This window comes from Cetorhinus maximus, chromosome 23 (genome assembly GCF_964194155.1).
Source record: "Cetorhinus maximus chromosome 23, sCetMax3.hap1.1, whole genome shotgun sequence".
NCBI lineage: Eukaryota > Metazoa > Chordata > Chondrichthyes > Lamniformes > Cetorhinidae > Cetorhinus > Cetorhinus maximus.
Window position 1 is genome coordinate 15,042,314 of NC_135901.1, and position 24,818 is coordinate 15,067,131.

Sequence of the window (24,818 nt, forward strand, 5' to 3'; positions counted from 1 at the left end):
GTTTATATTACAAGAGAACACGTCTATGTTTACATTACAATCGACCCTGTTTCAGTTTATATCACACTAGACCCTGTCTCAGTTTATATTAAACGAGACTCTGTCTCAGTTTATATTACACTAGGCTCCACCTCCGTTTATATTTCATTAGACATTGCCTTTGTTTATATTAAAATAGGTCCTGTCATTGTTATTTCTGTGTAGACCATGTCTCTGTTTACACTACACAAGGCCAAGTCTGTTATTACTGCATTAAATCCTGCTCAATAATTACTGATACTAGGCACAGCCTTCGTTTGTATTACTGTAGGTGCTGTATCAATAATTGGTGCACTCGGCCCTGTCTCAGTATTACTGCACCAGACCCTGACTTTATTTATATTGAAATGGATTATGTCTATGATAATATTACACCAGTTCCTGCCTCAGTTATTTCAGTGCTCGGCCTCGTCTCAACTGTTCCTGAATTCGGCAGTATCTCTGGTTGTATTACATGCGGATAAGTCTCAGTTATTACTGCTCTGGACCCAGTGTCTGTACATACAACGCTAAACCCTGTCTTGGTTGCTGATGCACGAGTCCATACATTTCCTTCTATTACACTCGCCCTGTCCCTGTCTTTATTCCAATAGATCATGTTTCTGTTTACCTTACATTGTAGGCAATCTGAGTTATTTCTGCACCAGGCCCTGTCTAAGATGTTATTAATCCATGCGCCGGATCAATCATTACTGTTCTAGCCCCGAGAGAGGATTAATATCAATTGACCCAGTGCTTAGTGCGCTAACCCTGCCTCAGTTATTTCTACGCTAGGCCATGTCTCTATGATTACTGCAGTGGTCAATGTCTCCAACTGTCAGTTGGAGAGATACTATTTACCGCAAAGATGTTGAGGTGGGAATTGTTCCCTGGCGTTGGCCTAAAACGGGCGGTATTGAATGGCCCGTTCTTTGCAGTACCTGATAGTTATTTAGCTTTAGTCAAAGAAATTATAGATCAGATATGGTCAGTTATGTGTGCCGTATGGAAAAAAATCATGCCTCTTGCTTATACCGCCGTTTCTCAAAGATAAATGATGATCTTTACCACAATGTTTCAGTATTTAATTTTCTTTTACTCAACCTGTCACTGCGGACGATGTAACATTGTAAGCATTTATTGTTAACATGTTTCGTTGTGTACTTTTGCTTAGAAAGTGATGTCATACTGACCATTTAGTTACTAAGGCGAGCATGTCTATCACCAAATTCACTGAATATCCCTTCTCTCTCTGTCTGAGGCAGCATCTAACTCACTGAACCTCTTCTCTCTTTCTCTCCTTCGCTCTCTCTCTCACCCTTTCTTTCTCTCTCTTTCTCTCTCTCGCTCTCTCTCCATCCACCATCTAACTCCCGCCCCCAACCACCCCCGCTCTCTCTCTCTCTCTCTGAGACAGTCCCTTATTCATTTTGAATCTCCCATTATCTAATAACACTCTTTGGAGAATTTTTTTTCAGTAATTTCCCTTCATTCCTCCCAGTGCTAACTTCCAGTCCATTCCTGCCTTCAGTGATTGTGTTCAAATCCAAAACTATGCATTTATTTAAATTGTAGATTGTTTAATACTGTAAGTATTTATTGATAACCAGTCTGTTGTGTGCATTTGTTTATAAAGTGATGTCAGACTGACGATTTCGTTTCCAAGGTGCTTTATTTGTCTCCGGTGATCAGCTGGAAAGCGGAGTAAATCACATCCACAATAACCTGCAGTTTCTTAACAAATGATCACCTCAATATCTCACAGAAGCTCCTGATAATCTCGAATGTATGATGATTTGTGCAAGTGATGGCAAATATCAAACTTTACCTACACCTGACATGAGACTAATACACCTGTAATTCTCCGATTTATTATTCCTGTTGATGGGAAGGATTGAAACTCCTGTTGCTCTCCAGAGACTTTCACTATTTCTATTTCCACTTTTTTAACTGTTATCTTCACAAATCCACCAGAACAACTCGAATCATGTTTGGACGGATTGGTTTAACTGCAGGTTGTATATTCAATGTAATATTAACGAAAATAAACCATGGCCTAGTCGAGCATAAACAGAGACCGAACTTGGTGTAACATAAACAGAGATATGGGTTACTGCATTGATAACAGAGACAGTATCTGCTTTAATATAAAACAAGATATCGACTGATGAAGTAATAACAGAGACAAGACCTGGTGTTATATAATCAGGGATATGGACTCGTGCAGTAATATCAGAGACAGGACCTGGTGTAATATAAACATAGGTATCGGCTAGTGTAGGTAATAACAGGCACAATACCTAGTATAGCACAGTCAGAGGCATGTGCTAGGGCGGTGATAACACAAATTAGCCCAAGGAGTCAAATAAACAGAGAAATTGGCTAGTTCAGGAATAAGAGAGAGGGAGGACTTGGTATAACATTGAATGAACCGATATTTGTGTGATCATAATAACAAAAACACTTTGTATAAAATAACAACTGAAGGAAGTCATGGCGAATCACTAGCAGAAACAGGGTCAACGTTTACTATATCAGAATCAGGTTACTATTGAAAACTGATCGGCACAAGGTTTTCAGAAATAATGAGAGAGGTTTGCATTAGAATTTGAATGACATGTAGGCTCTTCGTGCAACCATTACAGAGACAGCGTTTAATACAATGAGATTGGACATAGGGAACAGATTAAAAACGGTAAAGCTCTGTGTAATTAGTGCAATGTTTGATGATAACAGAGGATAGCAGGTTGCAGTGCATCACTGACTACATTACTGGGTCCAGTGTGATAACGACACAGTCAGCACCTGATCCACCCAAATCGAAGTTGGGTCTGATATAATAGTGTGTGTGAGACAGCGCCAATTGATACAATAGCAAATCTTTTGCCTAATGCCCAATAACAGAGTCAAGCACCACTGCAATATGAATGGGATGGAGTTAGTGTAATAACACTGACACAGTCTAGTGTAATAGCAAATAAAACATAACATTCTGGAATCACTCTGCAGTTCAGGCAGAATCTGTGGCGATAAACAGAGTGAACGTTTCATGGCGATGACCCTTCAGCAGAACCGGGGTCATCGATTAGAAACATTAACTCTACTTCTCTCCACAGCCACTGCACTCCCGAGTGGTACAGTTGGCGGTCCTTCTGCTTTTGAGCTGTAAGGTCTGTGTTCGAATTCCTCTCCCGGCTCCGTTGACCACGGGAAGAGTGTTCGTGTGACAGGGCGCCGGTTTTTAATTAGCCTCCAAAATCCTCCCGCCTCTCCACACTTTCCCCAAGGCTGCAAAGAATATGACGACCTGGAAAACAAACAGGCTCGACACCTGCTGTCTGACCTGTTGAGGATTTCCAGCACATTCGGTTTTTATTTCAGATTTCTAGCATCTGTCATATGTTGCCGTTGTACTAATGCAATGGGAACTGGGGATACATCATGTCAGCATTGACGAATTAGCATCACTTTTACCCCTGGATCAAACGGTTGTGGGTTGAAGCCTCAATCCAGAGAGTTGACCATTTAATAACGGCCAGTGCTCACGGTGATAGTTTTTATGTCAGCCTTTCTGCTCTTTTATCCATTATTTTCTTGCACTCAGGAGGAGGAAGTAAAGACAGAGAAACTCTGGACAGTTTCTCCATCCAGCAAAGGACGGGTTCCTGGGACATTGTTGCTGCTTTGACCTTCCCGCCCTCTCCAAAAATACAAACAACATCTCCCTCCTTGGATTTGCAAAGGGAATTCTGACTGCCGGGCCCGGGCCAGAGTGGGGCCTGGTCCAATAATAACCACAGAGGCCGGCTCCAGTGTGTCAATAACAGAGGCTGCTGGTAATCTTACATACAGAGAGGCAGGGGTTCTAATAAACATCTGACTGTAATAGGGTGTGAAAGTGCGAGGAAGCAATGATGTTTAAGGCCTTAGCGCCGGCTTCTGTGTTATGGTGAGTGACCCAGGGATTTGTGTGGTAAAAACGGAGCGGAAACATCATTACAGAGGCCCGTGTGACTGACTCCACCTGACTGAGAGAGTGGCGGACTCCAGAGATTTCCGACATCTGCAGGGCCAATGCTGCATCTGCCAGAGGAACAGAAAATAATCTGCTCCCTCTCATTCTTACCGACAGTTCTCCATTTACACAGACACGCAAGGGCCGGACCCGGCAGCTTGTCGAAACCAATGTTTAAACCTTCAGCTTGAGGCACACGATGACTGAAAGGATTAAACACCAAAACCTCACCAGAGGAAAACTCCAGAGCCGTAAATGTTAAAGATAATCGTGCTTTCTACTAAACAAGCTCTATTCAGTGTTATTATTTTGTTCAAAGTAGTCGTTTGTAAACAGTAGTGAACTTCTGAATGATCTCTGGCAACTATCGACACACACACTCAAGCGCTGTCAAAAGACAGGATTAGCAGAAGACGAAAGCTGTGTAATTATTGCATTTTATTTGGGCTCAATGAGGAACAGAGGTAGATACAGGAAAGGTGCTGGGACAATGATATAGATGAGCCGTTCAACTGGCCCCATTCCCTGTAATCCTTCATATTTTAACCCTTTAAATATTTATAGAATTCATTTTACAAAGTTACTATTAATCTAATTCCATCACCCTTTCAAGCTGTGCATTCCAGTTCAGAACAACTCGCCGTGTTAAAAAAATAAACAATTACCCTCCTGTCTTCCTGTTCAATAAAGTTAAATTGCGTCCCCTGGTTACCGACCCTCCTACCAGTTGAAATAGTCTGTCTTTATTCACACTATCGAAACTTTCATGATTTTGAACGCTTCTATTTAATAGACACGCAGAGAGGTGGAGAGAGATACATGAGAGAGATAAACAGAGATACAACTAAGGGAATGAATTAAAATGAAAAAGGGAGACGGAATGTTGCAGAGAAACAGAGGAAACAAGTTCGAGGGAAAGTGTATGTGCAGGGAGTGTGTGTGCGTGGCGGGTGGCGGTGGGGCGGGGGGGCGGGTGGTGGTGGGATGCGGTGTTGGTGGGTTGTGGAGGGGGAGTTAGAGTGGGGGCGGGTGGTGGAGCATGACAACGTAAAATGAAAGGTAGCAAGATCTCATTTCCCCGTTTCAGGGACTCGAGGGAGCTCAGTGACTGACCATCCAGTTATGTCCTGGAAATGGAAGCTCTAAACGGATCACACAGGCTCATTTGTAAATGTCACCGCAATGTGATCTGTGTGACTCTGCCCTGACTCTGTGGCCAGATATAGGCCGCCTTGACAGATGTTCTCATCAGATTGTGGCCCCTGATTTATTTTCTGCTTAGAAGTGAGATGTGCGGTTTGGAACCGGCAGCAGAAAAGCAGGAAGTTGTGTTACCTGAGAATGAAACAGCAGGCGTCAGTTTCATGTTATCACCGTGAACAGTCTTCCTGCCTGTGAGGGTGAACTCACTCTGACAGCATCAAGAACAACCACACAGAGTGCTGCCGGCCTCAGCATTATATTCACCTCCATTCCCAATTTAAACAATTAAATAAATGAGGTTATTTTGATTATAACATATTAACTGAAGGCGAGATGGATTGAAGGTTATCACTGGGAGAAAAGAGGGGAAATTAAAACAATAATACCGCTCACAGGGCGTTATTCAAAAATGGAAAGTTTTAAGAGGGTTTGGTGCTGCCTGAGAGAAAGAGAGGAGAGAGGTTAAGTGAGTGAGCTGGTGTCTTTGTGGCACTGAATTATCCTCTGATGATCTTTTGGCGCTTAATCTTTTCAGTGATAATGTGCCTTAAGCAAAAGATTTAAACATTGGTTCCTCGTAGCTGCCAGATGCGGCCCTTGTGAGTCTGTGTAAGTGAGTTAAGTGAAGTCTGTTAGAGGGAAGAGAGGTTAACTGATTTAGGTGTAGTCTGAGACAGAGGAAGAGAGGGAAGAAGTTCAGTGAGTCATTTTAAAGATGTATTTTCCTTGACAATGGAATGGCCAGCTTGGCATTACTTTCCAGAGCACTCAAGAAAATGCATTACCGATAAATATTAACGACAGCATAGGCAGCATATAGATATATTCTCAATAAACTATCGTAACGTGCTGAAAAATAATTATAATGTCTTTTGCAAGCAAAGAAGCATGATATGTTCTAGACGTACTCGAATCCACAGCCACACATACAGCTGCACACATTCACAGACACACAGACACACATACAGACACACACACAGTGACACACACATATGCACACACACACATACACACACACCTTTCATTAACAAGGACATTGGTTATTAGGAGCCTGCGGCCGCCCATTCGCCTGAGGATGTGGCTTCAGACCCTGTCTCCCACAATCAGTGGCTATGCCAAAAGCAAACAGAAATTCCTATTGGAAAAGTGAAAAATATCTGGAAATTAAAGAAAACTGTGAGCAATTGCCACTAAATACGAATTAGTCATCTCTAACACAATGCAGTTTGTGACTAAGTTGTGCAATGTGCTGTGCAATGTGGCTCACCTTTATTTCTGTTCCTCAATCTCATTGCTGAAGGGAGTGTTACAAGATTCACCCCAACCTTTCAGCACAAACATTACACACATTACACCAGAGCAATTAGAAATTGCACCCAACGCCTAATCGTTAGTAACAAGACTAAATGTATTCTTCCAAAACCTTTTTACCTGCAGGATTTTATAACATTTTAAAAAGTAATACCCACCAATCCACCTGGCTCTCTCTCCAGCTCTATCCAGTTAGCAGAGACCTGTTATAGAGCAGTAATAACTGAGACTTGGTCTAGTGTATTAATAAATGGTATAGGAACTTTATAATATAAGATGAGACATAAAAGAGTACAGTAATGAATGAAGCAGCCTAATACAGTAATATCACAGGATCATAGATTCACAGAACTTTAACGGCACAGAAGGAGGCCATTCGGCCCATCTTGTCTGCATCAGCTCTCCAAATGAGCGTTCTGACCTAGTGCCATTGCCCTGGCTTTTCCCGCACCCTTGCACTTTGTTTCTATTCAAATAGTCATTTAATGCCCTCTTGAATACCCCGATTGACCCTGCCTCCACCACACTTCCAGCTAGTGCATCCCAGACCCGAACCACTCGTTGTGTGAAAAAGTTTTTTTCTCACGGCACCTTTGCTTCTTTTGCAAATCACTTTAAACCTGTGCCCTCTCGTTCTTTATCCTTTTATGAATGGGAACAGCTTCTTCCTCTCTACTCTGTCCAGCCCACTCATGATTTTGAAAACTTCAATCAATACTCCTCTCAGCCTTCTCCTCTCCATGGAACACAGACAAAACTTCTCCAATCTATCATTATAGCTGAAGTTTCTCATCCCTGGGAATATTATTGTAAATCTCTTCAGCACTCTCTCCAATGTCTTCACATCCTTCCTATAATATGGCACCAAGGATGGTACACAATATTCCAGCTGAGGTCTAACGAGGGCCTGGTATAAATTCCGCATAACCTCCCTGCTCTTGTACTCTATGCTCCTATTAATAGAGCCCAGGATACTTTCTGCTTTATTAACTGCTCTCTCCACTTGTTCTGCCACTTTCAATGATCAATGCATGTATATACCAAGTCTCTCTGCTCCTGCACTCCTTTCAAATTCCATCCCTTATTTTATATTGTCTGTCGATGTTCCTCCTGCCAAAATGCATCACCTCACACTTCTCCACATTGAACTTCATCTGCCACCTATCTGCCCACTGCACCAACTTGTCTGTGTCCTCTTGAAGTTCCACACCGTTCTCCTGGCACTTTACAACACTCCCAACCTTCGTATCATCCACAAAATCTCAAAATGTCCCCTGCACACCAAGGCCTAGATCGTTAATATATATCAGGAAAAGTAAGGGCCCCAATACTGACCCCTGGGGAACTGCACTACAAACCTTCCTCCAGCCCGAAAAACATCCATTGACCATTACGCCCTGCTTCCTTTTTTTCAGCCAATTTTGTATCTACATTGCTTCTGTCCCTTTTATTTCATGAGCAATAACTTTTCTCACAAGTTGGTTGTCAGATAAATCCTAATATAATACAGACAGATACTTTGTGCAATGTAACAGAGGCTCAGGAATTGTCACTTGCAGTATATATAGAGACACGGCTATGTGCATTAATAAATGAAGCATCATATAATGTAATATAAACAGAGACATAGGCTAGTGCAGTAATAACTGAGAAAATGTCAATTGTAGTGTATATTGAGGCATGATCTAGTGCAGATAGCGTTATATACACAGATATAGTGCTGAGAGGAAGATAAAGGGAGAGATGGTAAGTAATTGGGAAAGCTAATAAAATGTTATCATTTATTGCGAGGGGAATTGAATACAAATGTATGGAAGTTATGCTTCAGTTATACAGGGCACCAGGGAGACCATGTTTGGTGTACTGTGCACTGTTTGGCCACCTTATTTAAGGAACAATGTAAATGTGTTGTAAGAAGTTCAGAGAAGGTTTATTAGACTAATACTTGGAATGGGTGGGTTGTCTAATGAGGAATGGTTGGACAGACTAGGCTTGTATCTGCTGGAGCTTAGAAGAGTAAGCGACAACTTGACTGAAACATATAAGATCCTGAGAGGTATTGACAGGGTGGATGTGGCAAGGATGGTTCCTCTTGTGGTAGAATCTAGAACTAGGGGTCACTGTTTGAAATATGGGGTCGGCCATGTAAAAGGGAGATTTGGCGAATTTTTTTCACTCTCAGGGTGGTTAGTCTTTGGGACTCTCTTCCTAAAAAGGCAGTGGAAGCAGAGCCTTTGAATATTTTTAAGGCAGAGGTGGATAGATTCTTGCTAAGTAAGGGGGTGATAGGTTATCAGGTGTCGGCAGGATGCAGATTTTATGTTACTATCAGATCAGCCATTATCTTATTAAATGGCGGGGCAGGCTCGAGGGCCTGAATGGCCTATTCCTGCTCCTTGTTCGTATGCTCGTATGTTCGTATGGTCCAGTACAGTCATAACTGAGACAAGGTCGTCAGGTCAAGGGCAGTGATCACTGAAGCATGGTTCAGTGTAATGTAATGGAACACAGGATGCAGTGGAAAATAAATTAAAACATGGTTGTACTACAGTGCGAACTGGAAAAGGGTTAATTGAAGTGTTCGCAGAAGCATGGCCTAATGTAGTAGTAACTGGCGCAAGACCTAATGATATAAACAGCAGCAGGGTCAGGCGCAGTGATAACTGGGAAAGGACCAATTGCAACACAAGTAGAGATATGAACAACTGCAGTCATAAATCAGCTAGGACCCATTGTGCTATTAACAGTGACGTTCTCCAGTACAATAATAACTAAAGCCACGTGTAATCTAGCATTTGCAGCTAGAAATGAGGGTGTGAAATAAATTGAACAGGAGATGTATAGGAATTATTAAAACAGGGCCTTGATTGACATAAGCTGAGGCAGGGTCTAGTGCAGTGATTACTGATACAGGGTTGCGGTTAATGTCAACTGAGGAAAGGTCCAATGCAGTGATTACTGATACAGGGTCTAGATTGATATAACAACAGAAATCGCTGGAAAAACGCCATCCCATTCTCTCAGTTCCTTTGCCTCATTCACATCTGTTCCGATGATGCCACGTTCCAAAACGCTGCTTCTGACATGCCCTCCTTCTTCCTTAACCAAGGTTTCCCACCCACGATGGTTGTCAGGACCCTCAACCGTGTCCGACCCATCTCCCGCGTCTCTGCTTTCACACATTCCTCTCTCTCCCAGAATCATGATAGGGTCCCCCTTTTCCTCACATTTCATCCCACAATCCCCACATCCAAAGGATCATCCTCCGCCATTTCCGCTAACTCCAACATGATGCCACCACCAAATACATCTTCCCCTCACCACTCCACCCCCACCCACCCACCCCTGTCAGCATTCTGTAGGGACCGTTCCCTCCAGGACACCCTGGTCCACTCCTCCATCACCCCCAACACCTCATCCCCTTCCCATGACACCTTCCCGAGCAATCAGACAAGATGAAACACCTGCCCTTTTACCTCCTCCCTCCTCACTGTCCAAGGGCCAAACACTCCATTCAGGTGAAGCACCGCTTCATTGTACCTCCTTCAATTTCGTCCACTGCATTCACTGCATCCAATGCGGTCTCCACTACATTGGGGAGACCATACGCTGACTGGCAGACGGCTTTGTGGAACACCTTTGGTCTGTCTGCAAGCATGACCTTAACCTTCCTGTCGCTTGCAATTTCAACACACCATCCTGCTCTCAAACACACATGTCCCTCTTTGACCTGCTGCATTGTTCCAGTGAAGCCCAACGCAAACTGGAGGAACAGAACCTCATCTTCTGATTATGCACTTTCAAACTTATCCATTTATTTATTGTTTTATCCCTTTTTTATCCCCTTTTTTACTACTTCTTATACCAATTTTCCCCAACCACCTCTCTCCCTCCCCCTACTACACCTCCAAAAGGCCATCTGTTGTTTGTTCTTTCACAGTGTGCTGATTCTGGTTCTGCTATTAACACATTCTGATTTCTTACCTTTATGACTCTATCAGCACCTACTTTAGCCTTACCACTACCATTAACGCACCCTTTTTTCTTTTTGCCCATGATATGTTTATCAGTCTCACCTTTCCCCCACCTATTGCTTGCCTTCTATCCAGCCTCAGCTGCTCCACCCCACTTAAACGGCAAACATCATCACACATTGAATTCTCTTTAGCTCTGAAGAAGAGTCACACGGTCTCAAAACATTAACTCAGTTTCTCTCACCACAGGTGCTGTCAGACCTGCTGAGATTTTACAGCATGTTATGCTTTTCATTCAGATTTCCAGCATCCGCGGTGTTTTGCTTTTATCTAGATTGATATAAACTGAGACAGTGCCTAGTGCAGTGCTTACTGATGGTGCCTAGTGCAGTGCTTACTGGCAGAGCTAGATTGTCATAAACTGAGACAGCGTCTCGTGTAGTGTTTACTGATGCAGGGTCTAGATTAATGTAAACTGAGACAGGCTCACGTGCAACCATTACTGATAGTGTCTAGGTTGATATGAACTGAGGCAGGCCAGAGTGCAGTGATTACTGATAGAGGATCTCGATTAATATGAACTGAGACAGGGGCTAGTGCAGTGTTTACTCGATCAATATAAATTCAGACAATGTCCAGTGCAGTGATCACTGATATGGGGTGCAGGTTGATATACACTGAGGCGGGTCTTAGTGCAGTGATTACTGATACAGGCCTGAGGTAAAAATAACCTAGGACAGGGGCTAGTGAAGTGGTTACTGATACAGGGTGTAGATCAATATAAACAGAGACAGTGTCCATTGCACTGATTATGATATAAAATCAATATAAACTGAGATTAGCTCTAGTGCAGTGATTACTGATACAGTGTCTAGATTAATAAAACTGGAGACAGGGCCAAGTGCAGTGATTACTGTTATGGGGTCTAAATTGATATAAACTGAGGCAGTGCATATTTCAGTGGTTACTGATACAGGGTCTAGATGATTAGAAACTGAGAGAGGGCCAAGTGCAGTGATTATTGGTTCAGGGTGCAGATTATTATAACCAGAACAGGAACGAGTTCAATGATTACTGAAACAGTGCCTTGATTAATACAAACTGAGGCAGGGTCTAGTGCAGTGAGTACTGACACAGGATCTAGTTTAATATAAACTGATACAAGGCCCAGTGCAGTGATTACTGATAGAGGGTCTAAATTAATATAATCTGAGACAGGGCCTAATTAAATATAAACTAAGAAAAGGGCTAGTGCAGTGATTAATGAGACAGGATCAGGATCAATATAAACTGAGACAGTGTCATTTGCAGTAATTACTGATACAAGATCTAGATCATTATCAACTAAGATAGGGTCCAGTGCAGTGATTACTGATGCAGGGCCTGGATTAATATAAACTGAGACGGGGCCTAGTGCAAGTGTTACTGATACAGGGTCTTGATTGATATAAACTGAGGCAGGGCATTGTGTAGTGATGGCTGATGCAGGCTCTAAGTTAATATAAACTGAGACAGGGTCTTGTGCAGTGATTACTGATATAGGGGTCTAGATTGAAACAGACTGAGGCAGGGCATAGTGCAGAGATGACTGATACAGGGTCAAGATTAACCTAAACTGAGACAGGGCCTAGTGCAGTGATTACTGATATGGGTCTAGTTGAATATAAATTGAGACAGGGTCTAGTGCAGTCATGTCTGACACAGGGCTTAAGTTAATATAAACTGTGACAGGGCCTAGTGCAGTGATAACTGATACAGGGTCTTGATCAGTATAAACTTAGACAGTGCCCAGTGCAGTGATTACTGACACGGGGTCTAGATTAATATAAACTGAGACAGAGCCAAGCCCAGTGATTACTGTTACGGAGTTTAAGTTGCTGCAAACTGAGACAGGGCCAAGTGCAGTGATTACTGACACAGGGTCCATATTAATGTAAACTGAGACAGGGCCAACTGCAGTGATTACGGATAAAGTTTCCAGATTAAGATGAACTGAGACAGGACCTAGTGCAGTGATTAGTGATACAAGGTTGGATTTATATAAAATCAGACAGGCTGTAATGCAATCTTTACTGATACAGGGTCTCGATCAATATAAACTGAGACAGTGCCCAGTGCAGTGATTATTGATACAGAGTCTAGATTGATAAATACTGTGACAGAGCATGCTGCAGAGATTACTGACACAGGGTCAAGATTAATATAAACCAGGACAGAGGCTAGTGCAGTGATTAATAATACAGGATCCAGATCAATATAAGCTGAGACAGTGTCCAGTGCAGTCATTACTAATACAGGGTCTAGATTAATAGAAACTGTGACAGGGTCCAGTGCAGTGTTTACTTATACATGGTCTTGACCTATATAAACTCAGACAACGTCCAGTGCAGTGATTACTGATACAGGGTCTAGATGAATATTAACTGAGACAGGATCTAGTGCAGTGATTACTGATCCAGGGTCTAGGTTAACATAAACTCAGACAATGTCCAGTGCAGTGTTTACTAATACAGGGCTGAGATAAATATAAACTGAGACTGGGCCTACTGCAGTGATTACTGATACAGGGTCTAGGCTAATCTAAACTGAGACAGAGTCTAGTGCAGTGATTACTGATACGGAATCTGGATTAATATAAACTGAGGCATCCTCTTGTTCTGTCATTACTGATAGAGGGCCTGGACTAATTTAAACTGAGACGGTGTCCAATGCATTGATTATTAATACAGGATCTAGATTGGTATGAATTGAGTGCAGTGATTACTGATACAGGGCCTATTTTAATGTAAACTGAGACAGGGCCTGGTGCAGTATTCACTGATACACGGCCTAGATGAATAAAAACAAGGGCAGCAGCTATTGCAGTGATTACTAATACAGAGCCCAGATCAATACAAAGTGAGAGCATCCATTGCACTGATTATTATACAGGGTCTAGGTTAAAATAAACTGAGATAGGGTCTAGTGCAGTGATTCCAGATGCAGGGTCTGAATCAATATAAACTGAGAAAGTGTTCAGTGCAGTGATTACTGATTAAGGGTCTTGATTAATATAAACTGAGACAGGGCCAAATGCAGTGATTACTGTTACAGAGTCTAGGTTGATATGAAGTGAGGCAGGGCACAGAGTAATGAATACTGATACAGGTCGAGACAAATATAATCTGAGTCAGTCTCTAGTGCAGAGATAACTGATAGAGGGACTCGAACAATATTAACTGAGACAGTGGCCAGTGCAGTGATTACTGTTGCAGGGTCCAGATTAATATAAACTGAGACAGAACCCAGTGCAGTGATTACTTAAACAGGGTCCAGATTGATATATACTGAGTCAGGGCATTCTGCAGTGATTAGTGATACAGGCTCCAGATTAAGATGAACTGAGACAGGACCTTGTGCATTGATTAGTGGTACAAGCTTGCATTTATATAAAATCAGACAGGCTCTAATGCAATCATTAATGATACAGGGTCTGGATTAATATAAACCATGACAGTGTCCAGTCCAGTGATTACTCATACAGGGTCTAGATTAATATAAACTGATACAGGGCCTAGTGCAGTGATTACTGATACAGGGCCGAGATAATTATAAACTAGGACAAAGGCTAGTGCAGTGATTAATGATACAGGATCCGGATCAATATAAACTGAGATGGTGCCCAGTGCAGTCATTCCTAATACAGGCTCTAGATTAATGAAAACTGAGGCTGGATTGGGTGCAGTGTTTACTGACATATGGTCTTGATCAATATAAACTCAGACAATGTTCTGTACAGTGTTTACTGATACAGGGCCGAGAGAAATATAAACTGAGACAGGGCCTTGTACACTGATTACTGTTACAGGGTCCAGATTAATATAAACTGAGACAGGGCCTAGTGCAAAGGTTAGTGATACAGGGTCTTGATTGATATAAACTGAGGCAGGGCATTGTGCAGTGATGGCTGATGCAGGCTCTAAGTTAATATAAACTGAAACAGGGTCTCGTGCAGTGATTACTAATACAGGGGTCTAGATTGAAACAAACTGAGGCAGGGCATAGTGCAGAGATGACTGATACCGGGTCAAGATTAATCTAAATTGAGACAGGGCCTAGTGCAGTCATCTCTGACACAGGCCTTAAATTAATATAAACTGTGACAGGGCCGAGTGCAGTGATAACTGATACAGGGTCTTGATCAATATAAACTGAGACAGTGCCCTTTGCATATTTGTTAATATAAACTAAGACACAGCCAAGTGCCGTGATTACTGAAAGACGATCTGGACTAATATAAACTGAGGCAAGCCATAGTGCAGTGATGACTGAAACAGGATCTAGATTAATATAAACTGAGGCAGGGTCTAGTGCAGTGTTTACTGGTACAGGGCCTCAATCAACATAAACTCAGACAATGTCCAGTGCAGTGATTACAGATACAGGACAGAGACAAATATAAACTGAGAAAGGGCCTACTGCCATGATTACTGACACAGAGTCTAGATTAATATAAACAGAGAGAGGCTCAAGTGCAGTGATTACTGATACAGGGTCTCAATTGATATAAAATGATGCAGGGTCTAGTGCAGTGATTACTGATAAAGAGTCGAGATGAATATGAACTTGAGACAGGGCCAAGTACAGTGATTACTGATACAGGGTCTAGATTGATATAAACTGACATAGGGCCTAGTGCCGTGATTTGTGATCTAGTGTTGAATTGCTATAAAATGAGACAGGGTCTAGTGCAGTGATTACTGACACAGGCGCTAGATTAATATAACCAGAGACAGGGCCGTTACAGTGATTACTGATACAGGTTCTAGGTTAATATGAACTGAGAGAGGGCCTAGTGCAGTGATTACTGATAGAGGGACTAGATTGATATAAATTGAGACAGGGTATAATGCAGTGATTACTGAAACAGGCTTTAGACTAATATAAACTGAGAAATAGTCCAGTGCCGTGGTTTTTGGTTCAGGGTGCAAATTATTATAACCAGAACAGGGTCGAGTGCAGTGATTACTGAAACAGCATCTGAACCAACATAAACTGAGACAGGACCTGGTGAAATTTCACTGATACAGGGCCTAGATAAATATAACTGGGACAGGAGCTCTTGCAGTAATTACTGCTGCAGGGACTAAATTAATATAAACTGAAACTGGATCTAGTGCAGTGATTACTGATCGAGGGACTGGGCTAAGATAAAGTGAGACAGAGTCTAGTGCACAGATAACCGATATGGGGCCAAGATCAATAGAAACTGAGACAGGGTCAAGTGCTATGGTTACTTATACAGGTCTAGATCAATATCAATTGAGACAGTGTCTACTGCAGTGATTACTAATACAGGCTCTTGCTTAATAAAAACTGAGGCAGTGTCCAGTGCAGTGATTACTGACATGGGGTCTTGATCGATATAAACTATGACAGGGCCTAGTGCAGTAATTACTGATGTACGCCCTAAATCCATATAAACTGAGACAGGGTCTAGTGCAGTAATTACTGATAGAGGGCCTTTTTCATATCAACTGAGGCAGGGCATAGTGCGATGATTACTGATACAGTGTCTAGATTGATAAAAACTGAGGCAGGGCAGAATATAATATGAACTGACACTTAAAAGGGTCTAGATCAATGTCAACTGAGACAGTGTCTAGTGCAGTGATTACTGACACAAGATTTAGATCAATATAAACTGTGACAGGGCCTAGTGCATTCATTACTGATAGGAGATCTAGGTTGATATAAAGTGAGGCAGGGCCTAGTGCAGTGATTAGTGATATAGAGTCTACATTAATAAAACTTGAGATAGGGCCAAATGTAGTGATTACTGTTGCGGGGTCTGGATCAATATAAACTAAGACAGTGCCCAGTGCAGTGATTATTGACATGGGGTCTAGGTTGATTTAAACTGAGACAGGGCCAAGTCCAGTGATTACTGTTATGGAGTCTAGGTTGCTACAAACTGAGACAGGGCCAAGTGCAGTGATTACTGACACAGGGTCCATATTAATATAAACTGAGACAGGGCCAACTGCAGTGATTAGTGATAAAAGCTCCAGATTAAGATGAACTGAGACAGGACCTAGTGCAGTGATTAGTGATACAAGGTTGGATTTATATAAAATCAGACAGACTCTAATGCAATATTTACTGATACAGGGTCTGGATCAATATAAACTGAGACAGTGCCCAGTGCAGTGATTACTGATACAGGGTCTCGATTAATATTAACTGATACAGAGTTTAGTGTAGTGATTACTGATAGAGAGTCTAGATTGATAAATACTGTGGCAGAGCATGCTGCAGAGACTACTGACACATAAACTAAGACAGAGGCTAGTGCAGTGATTAATGATACAGGATCCAGATCAATATAAACTGTGACAGTGTCCAGTGCAGTCATTACCAATACAGGGTCTAGATTATTAGAAACTGAGACAGGGTCTAGTGCAGTGTTTACTGATACATGGTCTTGATCTATATAAACTCAGACAACCAGTGCAGTGATTACTGATTACAGGGTCTAGATTAATATTAACTGAGACAGGATCTAGTGCAGTGATTACTGATACAGGGTCTAGGTTAACATAAACTCAGACATTGTCCAGTGCAGTGTTTACTGATACAGGGCCGAGATAAATATAAACTGAGACTGGGCCTACTGCAGTGATTGCTGATACAGGGTCTAGGCTAATATAAACTGAGACAGGGACAGGGTCTAGTGCAGTGATTACTGATACGGTATCTGGATTAATATAAACTGAGGCATCCTCTTGTTCTGTCATTACTGATAGAGGTCCTGGACTAATATAAACTGAGACATTGTCCAATGAATTGATTATTAATACAGGATCTAGATTGATATGAATTGAGTGCAGTGATTACTGATACAGGGTCTAAATAAATATTAACTGAGACATGGCCAAGTGCAGTGATTACTGATACAGGGTCTAAATAAATATTAACTGAGACATGGCCAAGTGCAGTGATTACTGATACAGGGCCTATTTTAATGTAAACTGTGACAGGGCCTGGTGCAGTGTTCACTGATACAGGGCCTAGATGAATAAAAACGAAGGCAGCAGCTATTGCAGTGATTAATAATACAGGGCCCAGATTAATACAAAGTGAAAGCATCCATTGCACTGATTATTATACAGGGTCTAGGTTAAAATAAACTGAGATAGGGTCTAGTGCAGTGATTCCTGATGCAGGGTCTGAATCAATATAAACTGAGAAAGTGTTCAGTGCAATGATTACTGATTAAGGGTCTTGATTAATATAAACTGAGACAGGGCCAAATGCAGTGATTACTGTTACAGGGTCTAGGTTGATATGCAGTGAGGCAGGGCATAATGCAATGAATACTGATACAGGGTGTAGACAAATATAATCTGAGACAGGCTCTAGTGCAGAGATAACTGATACAGGGCCTAGAACAATATAAACTGAGACAGTGTCCAGTGCAGTGATTACTGTTGCAGGGTCCAGATTAATATAAACTAAGACAGAGCCAAGTGCAGTGATTACTTAAACAGGGTCCAGATTGATGTATACTGAGTCAGGGCATTCTGCAGTGATTACTGATACAGGCACCAGATTAAGATGAACTGAGATAGGGCCTTGTGCATTGATTAGTGATACAAGGTTGGATTTATATAAAATCAGACAGGCTCTAATGCAATCATTACTGATACGGGGTCTGGATTAATATAAACCGTGACAGTGTCCAGTTTAGTGATTCCTGATACAGGGTCTAGATTAATATAAACTGATACAGGGCCTAGTGCACAGATTACTGATACAGAGTCTCGATGGATAAAAACTGAGGCAGGGCACAGTGAAGAGATTAATGATACAGGGTCTGGATTAACATAAACTGATGCAGGGCCTAGTGCAGTAATTACTGATACAGGGCCGAGATAAATGTAAACTAGGACAGAGGCTAGTGCAGTGATTACTGATACAGGGTCTAGATTAATATAAACTGAGACAGGGTCTAGTGCAGTACCTGATACAATATCTGGACTAATATATACTGAGGCATTCACTAATTCTGTCATTGCTGATACAGGCTCTGGACTAATATAAACTGAGACAGTGTCTAATGGATTGATTACTGATACAGGATCTAGATTGATATGAACTGAGTGCAGAGATTACTGATACAGGGCCAAGATAAATAAAAATGAGGACAGCAGCTATTGCAGTGATTACTGATACAGGCCTAGTTTAATATAAACTGAAACAGGGCCTGGTACAGTGTTTACTGATACGGGGCCGAGATAAATATAACTGGGACTGGGGCTGTTGCAGTGATTACTGCTGCAGGAACTAAATTAATACAAACTGAGACTTGGTCTAGTGCAGTGATTACTGATAGAGGGACTAGATTAATATAAACTGAGACAGGTCTCATGCAGACGTAACTGATAGAGGGCCTAGATCAATATAAACCGAGGCAGGGTCTAGTGCACTGATGAATGATACAGGTCTAGATTAATATAAACTCAGACAGTTTCTAGTGCAGTGATTACTAATACAGGGTCTGGACTGATTTATACTGAGGCAGGACACACTGCAGTGTTTACTGGTAAAGGGTCTAGTGCAGTGATTACTGATACAGGGTCTAGTGCAGTGATTGCTGATACAGGGCCTTGATTAATATAACGTGAGACCGGCTCTAGTGCAGAGATTACTGATATAGGATCTAGCTCAATATAAACTGAGGCAGTTTCCAGTGCAGTGTTTACTGATACAGGCTCTAGATTTATATAATTTGAGGCAGGATCTTGTACAGAGAATACAGATACAGGGCCTAGATTATTATGGACTGAGACAAGTCCTAGTGCAGTGATTACTGATAAAAGGTCTAGGCTAATACAAACTGAGACAAGGTCCACTGCACTGATTACTGATACAGGGTCTAAATTAATCTAAACTGAGACAGTATCCAGTGTAGGGATTCCTGAAATATGGTCTGGATTAATATAAACTAAGACAGGGCCAAGTGCAAGAATTACTTCATCATTGACGCCCATATCCCAAGGATGAATTAAAATGCTGCAGAATACTGCAGATTCTGGAAATCTAAAGCAAGACAAAAAAAAAACCACTCAGCAGGTCAGTGGGCATCAATAGAGAGAGAAACAGGTCAAACTTTCAGGTCGATGACAGGTGCAAAATCTCCCTTGGTACCATTCTATAGAACAGGACTGTTTTTCCCACTATCCTCCACCAATATTCATTCTTCAACTAAAATCACATATCATCTAATCATCTTTCACAGCTTCATTCGTGGGAGCTTGCTGTGCACAAATCACCGGATGGATTTCCAACATCACAGCAGTAACTAAACTTCAACAAAACTACATCAACGAGTTTTAAGGATTTTAGGATTTTATGGGGTCGTGAGCAACGTTCTATAAATGCAAATTCTTTCTAAGTGTTAACATTTTAAAATGCCCTTTGTGATATGTTGAAAACTCTGAGATTAATATGATTATGGGTCGCTCCTCTGGCTGCTGTTTTAAATTGCCCTGTTTAACTCGGTTAAATCTTCCAACAAATTGACATTCAGTGGAATCCCAGCCTGTTCAAAGATTCTTCATTGATTGAGATAGTAGAACTTTCAGAACTGAATTATTAATTTAAATGTATTTTTAATTGTTTGAAATAAATAACATCTGTTCTAATGAATGTTGAAGACGTTTCTATTAATTTTGTACCAACTGTCAATATTCTTAAAATAAACCCTTGTTTTGAGTTGAAACCAATCAATAACTGTCTATGTTTATCTGGTTTTGCTGCCATGAACACTTCATTGAAATCAGTGAGGCGTTTATGTAAATAAACACAGAAATAGAAGTCCCAAATTAGATTCTGGAGACACAAAAACACAACAAATATTTCCCCACCAATACAGCACAGAAATAGAGTCAAACATGCAAATAAATCAACTGATTTCAGTAGCAATTGTTTTTTGGGCATTTTTAAAATCAGTTATATGAGAATTATGTCACGATGATATCTAAGTTCAGAAATAATAAAGATTCCCAATTATCACGATATATAATGACACGGCAAATGTGTTTGTGGAGATATCCTGTACCCTCTCTCTCTCTCTCTCTCTGTCTCTTTCCCCTCTCTGGCTCTTTGTCTTGTCTCTCCACCATGGGTCACTGTCTTCACTCCACAACATGAAGTCAATGTCGAGCCAATGTATTCTCCCAGCACGATTCAGACACTTCAAACTAAATGGATCTAATGAAATGGATTGGAATCCGTGGAGGGAACTTTACTCTAAATCTGTTTTGAGCATTCAATGACCTGGGAGTGCTTGATGGGAAACTGCAGATGAAACTTTACTCTGCACCTAACCGAAAGATCTTTCCCTGTATCTAACCCTTGCTGTCCCTGCCTTTGGAGTGTCTGATGGGCCAGTGAAGAGGGAGCTTTACTTTGCACCTAACCTGCACTGTAACTGTCCGACGATTGTTCGATACGACTGTGTAGAGGGAGATTTACTCTGTATCTAAACTGTGCTATACCTGACCTGGGAGTAATTGATAGAGCAGTTTAGAGGGAGCTTTACTCTGCATCTAAACCATGCTGTATTTGACATGGCTGTGTTTGATGAGACAGTATAGAGGGAGATTTGCCCCGTATCTAAGCCCTGTGAATGCCTGATGTGACGGTGCAGAGGCATCTTTCCTCTTTACCTGCCCCCAGCGTCGAGCTGCTTGGGAAATGTCTGATGAAGAGTGCAGAGGAAACTTTACACTGCATTGTACCCTTACCCTACACACCTTGACTGTGTTTGAGCGGACAATGTAGAGGAAGTTTTACCCTGCATCGAAGCTGTGCTGTACCTGTCCTGGGAATGTTTGATGGCGACAGTGTAGAGGGAGTTTCACTCTGAATCTAAGCCGTGCTTTACCTGCCTTGGGAGTTTTTCATGTGACAACATAGAGGGAGCTTTACATCATTAATCTTGCCCCATGCTACACCTGTGGCTGTTTGATGGAGCCGTGGGCCTTGTTTCTGCATTACACTAGGCCGTGTCTCACCATATCTAACCCGTCCTGTACCTGCCCTGGGAGTGTTTCATGGTGACAGTGTCGAGGGAGTTTCACTCACTTTGACCCGTGCTACACCTTCCCTGGGAGTGTTCAATATGGCAATGTAGAGGGAGTTTTAAATTTTGTGCCTGGCCCCATGCTGCACCTATCCTGGGAGTGCTTGATGGGACAGTGGACCCGGTCTCGATATTGCATTCGACCGTGGCCCTGTCCCTGTTTATATTACACAGGCCAGACCCTGTCTCTGTTTATATTACACTAGAACCTGTCTCTGTTTGTATTACACTAGGCCCTGTCCCTGTTTATATTACACTCGACATGTCTTTGTTTACATTATACTTGACATGTTTCTGTTTATATTGCAACAGGCACTGTCTCTGTTTGCATTACTCTCGGCCCTGTCTCTGTTTATATGACACTCAACATGTCCCTGTTTATATTATACTCGACATGCCTCTGTGTATCTTGCACTAGACGGTGCCTCTGTTCATATTGCACTAGGCCCTATCCCGGTTGATATTACACTCAACATGTCTCTGTTCACACTGACTAGACCCTGTTTCTGTTTATATTACATTAGACCCTGTCTCTGTTTGTATTACACTAGGCCCTGTCTCTGTTTATATTACACTTGACATGTCTCTGTTTACATTATACTTGACATGTTTCTGTTTATATTGCAACAGACACTGTCTCTGTTTGCATTACTCTCGGCCCTGTCTCTGTTTAAATGACACTCAACATGTCCCTGTTTATATTATACTCGACATGCCTCTGTTTATCTTGCACTAGACGGTGCCTCTGTTCATATTGCACTAGGCCCTGTCCCAGTTGATATTACATTCAACATGTCTCTGTTCACACTGCACTAGACCCTGTTTCTGTTTATATTGCATTAGACCCTGTCTTTGTTTGTATTACACTAGGCCCTGTCTCTGTTTATATTACACTCGACATGTCTCTGTTAATATTATACTCGACATGTCTCTGTTTTATTTTTGCACTCGATGCTGTCTTTGTTTATATTGCACCACGCCCTGACCCTGTTTATATTAAACTGGACCCTGTCACTGTTTATAATACACTAGACCCTGTCACTGTTTATAATACAATAGACCCTATTTCTGTTTATATTACACTAGACCCTGTCTCTATTTATATTACACTGGACCCTGTTTCTGTTTATATTACTCTCGACCCTGCCTTTGCTTCTATTAAACAAGGCCCTGTCTCTGTTTATATTATACTTGACATGTCTCTTTATATATTGATCTAGAACTGTCTCTGTATTTCAGCAGATGCTGTCTCAATTCTGCGCTAGATCATGTCTGTATTTAAATTACATTATGACCTGCCTCAGTTATTCTTGCACTGCACAAGTGCAATAACGTGGAAATTGGTTGGGGTGGAAATAGTGAAGATAATACAGCAAGATGGTGGGAACAGTAAGGATGCAAAAATTCTTCCGGGAACAATTATCATGGGTGCCTATTTAGATGTCATGACTTGTCCTCCCTGCATCCCAGATTTGTGTTCATAAACCACAGATCTCTCTTACCTTGCAGCTGTTGAAATTTAACTCCTATTTCTAGGGTCTAGTGCAATAAAGTAAGGGAATATATCAATGTAATATAAACAGAGGACAATTACATAAATAACTGAGACAGGATCTCGTGTTACAGAAACAGAAGCATGGACTAGAGCAGTAGCAATATGACAGGCCCAGTGTCGTATGAACAGAGACACAGTGAAGTGCAGCAATAACCGAGATAGTGTCCAGTGTTACAGAAACAGAAACATGGACTACAGCAGTAATAATGAGGCTGGCCCAGTGTAATCTGAACAGAGACATGGTGGAGTGCATCAATAACTGAGACAGGGACCAGTGTTCCAGAAACAGAAACGTGGACTAGAGCAGTAACAATGAGACAGTGTAATATAAACAGAGACATGGTGCAGTGCAGCAATATTGATAACAGATATCCTGAAGTCCCACAGAGCCAGATACAGTATGCGTGGAGATACCTCCTGGTGATTCCGCTCCCTCGCTGATGAATCTGTACTCCTTCATCTTTAGCACTACTTGGAAGAAACACTGAGGGTAGCAAGGGCAATGAATGTGCTGTGAATTTGCAAAATCAATTACCATTTGACAAGACCACTAATGACTGAGCTGGATGAGCCCTGAATGACATATCTGTTATGTTAAGTATAATATGACCAGACTGGACCTGCCACAGATCGTTAGAGAGCCAACACAATAGAAAACATCTCCGGCCCATCACACTCTTGATATAGGTGTGATTGACCCCTGCACTGTCCTTGTTTAAACCAAGGCTGGTATTCACACTGAGCACATTCTCTATTGTGTTGTGCTTCACTGCTGCTGTGCTAAATGCAATACATTCAGAACAGATATAGCAGCTCAAAACTTGGCATCAACGAGATGCTGTTGGCCATCAGCAGCAGAATAATTGCATTCAATCCCAACATGTGATCTCATGGACCAGAATATCCCTCACTCACACTTTGGTGTACCTATCCACAGGTCCCTGAAGGTAGCAGGGCAGGTAGATGAGGTGGTTAAGAAGGTGTACGGGATACTTGCCTTTATTAGCTGAGGCATAGAGTACAAGAGCAGGGAGGTTATGCTGGAACTGTATAAAATGCTGGTTAGGCCACAACTGGAGCCCTGCGTGCAGCTCTGGCCACCACATGATAGGAAGGATATGATTGCACTGGAGAGAGTGCAGAGGAGATTTACCAGGATGCTGCCTGGGCTGGAGAGTCTGAGCTGTGAGGAAATATTGGAAAGGCTGGGGCTGTTTTCCTTGGAGCAACGAAGGTTGAAAGGGGACCTGATGGAGATGTAAAATATTATGAGGGGCATAGATAGGGTGGATGGGAAGGCACTTTTTCAATTAGTAGACGTGCCAATAACCAGGGGGCAGAGATTTAAGGTAAGTGATGGAAGGCTAAGTGGAGAGTTGAGGAGAATTTTTTTCACCCAGAGAGTGGTAGGAATCTGGAACTTACTGCCTGAAAGGGTGGTTGAGTACGAAACTCTCGTAACGTTTATGGAGTATTTAAATGTTCACTTTAGCTGCCATAGCCTCCTGTGCCATGGGCCAAGCATAGGAAAATGGGATTATTGTCGTCAGATCTTTGTTGACCAGTGTGGAATCAATGGGCTGAATGGTCTCCTTCTGTGCTGTAAACGTCTAT

At 41.9% G+C, this 24,818-nt stretch overlaps 1 gene segment (V, D, J or C); it reads left to right on the forward strand.

Moving 5' to 3' along the window:
* Positions 1-24,818, forward strand: part of LOC144697834 (Ig heavy chain C region-like) — a 541,886-nt gene that overhangs the window by 491,411 nt on the left and 25,657 nt on the right.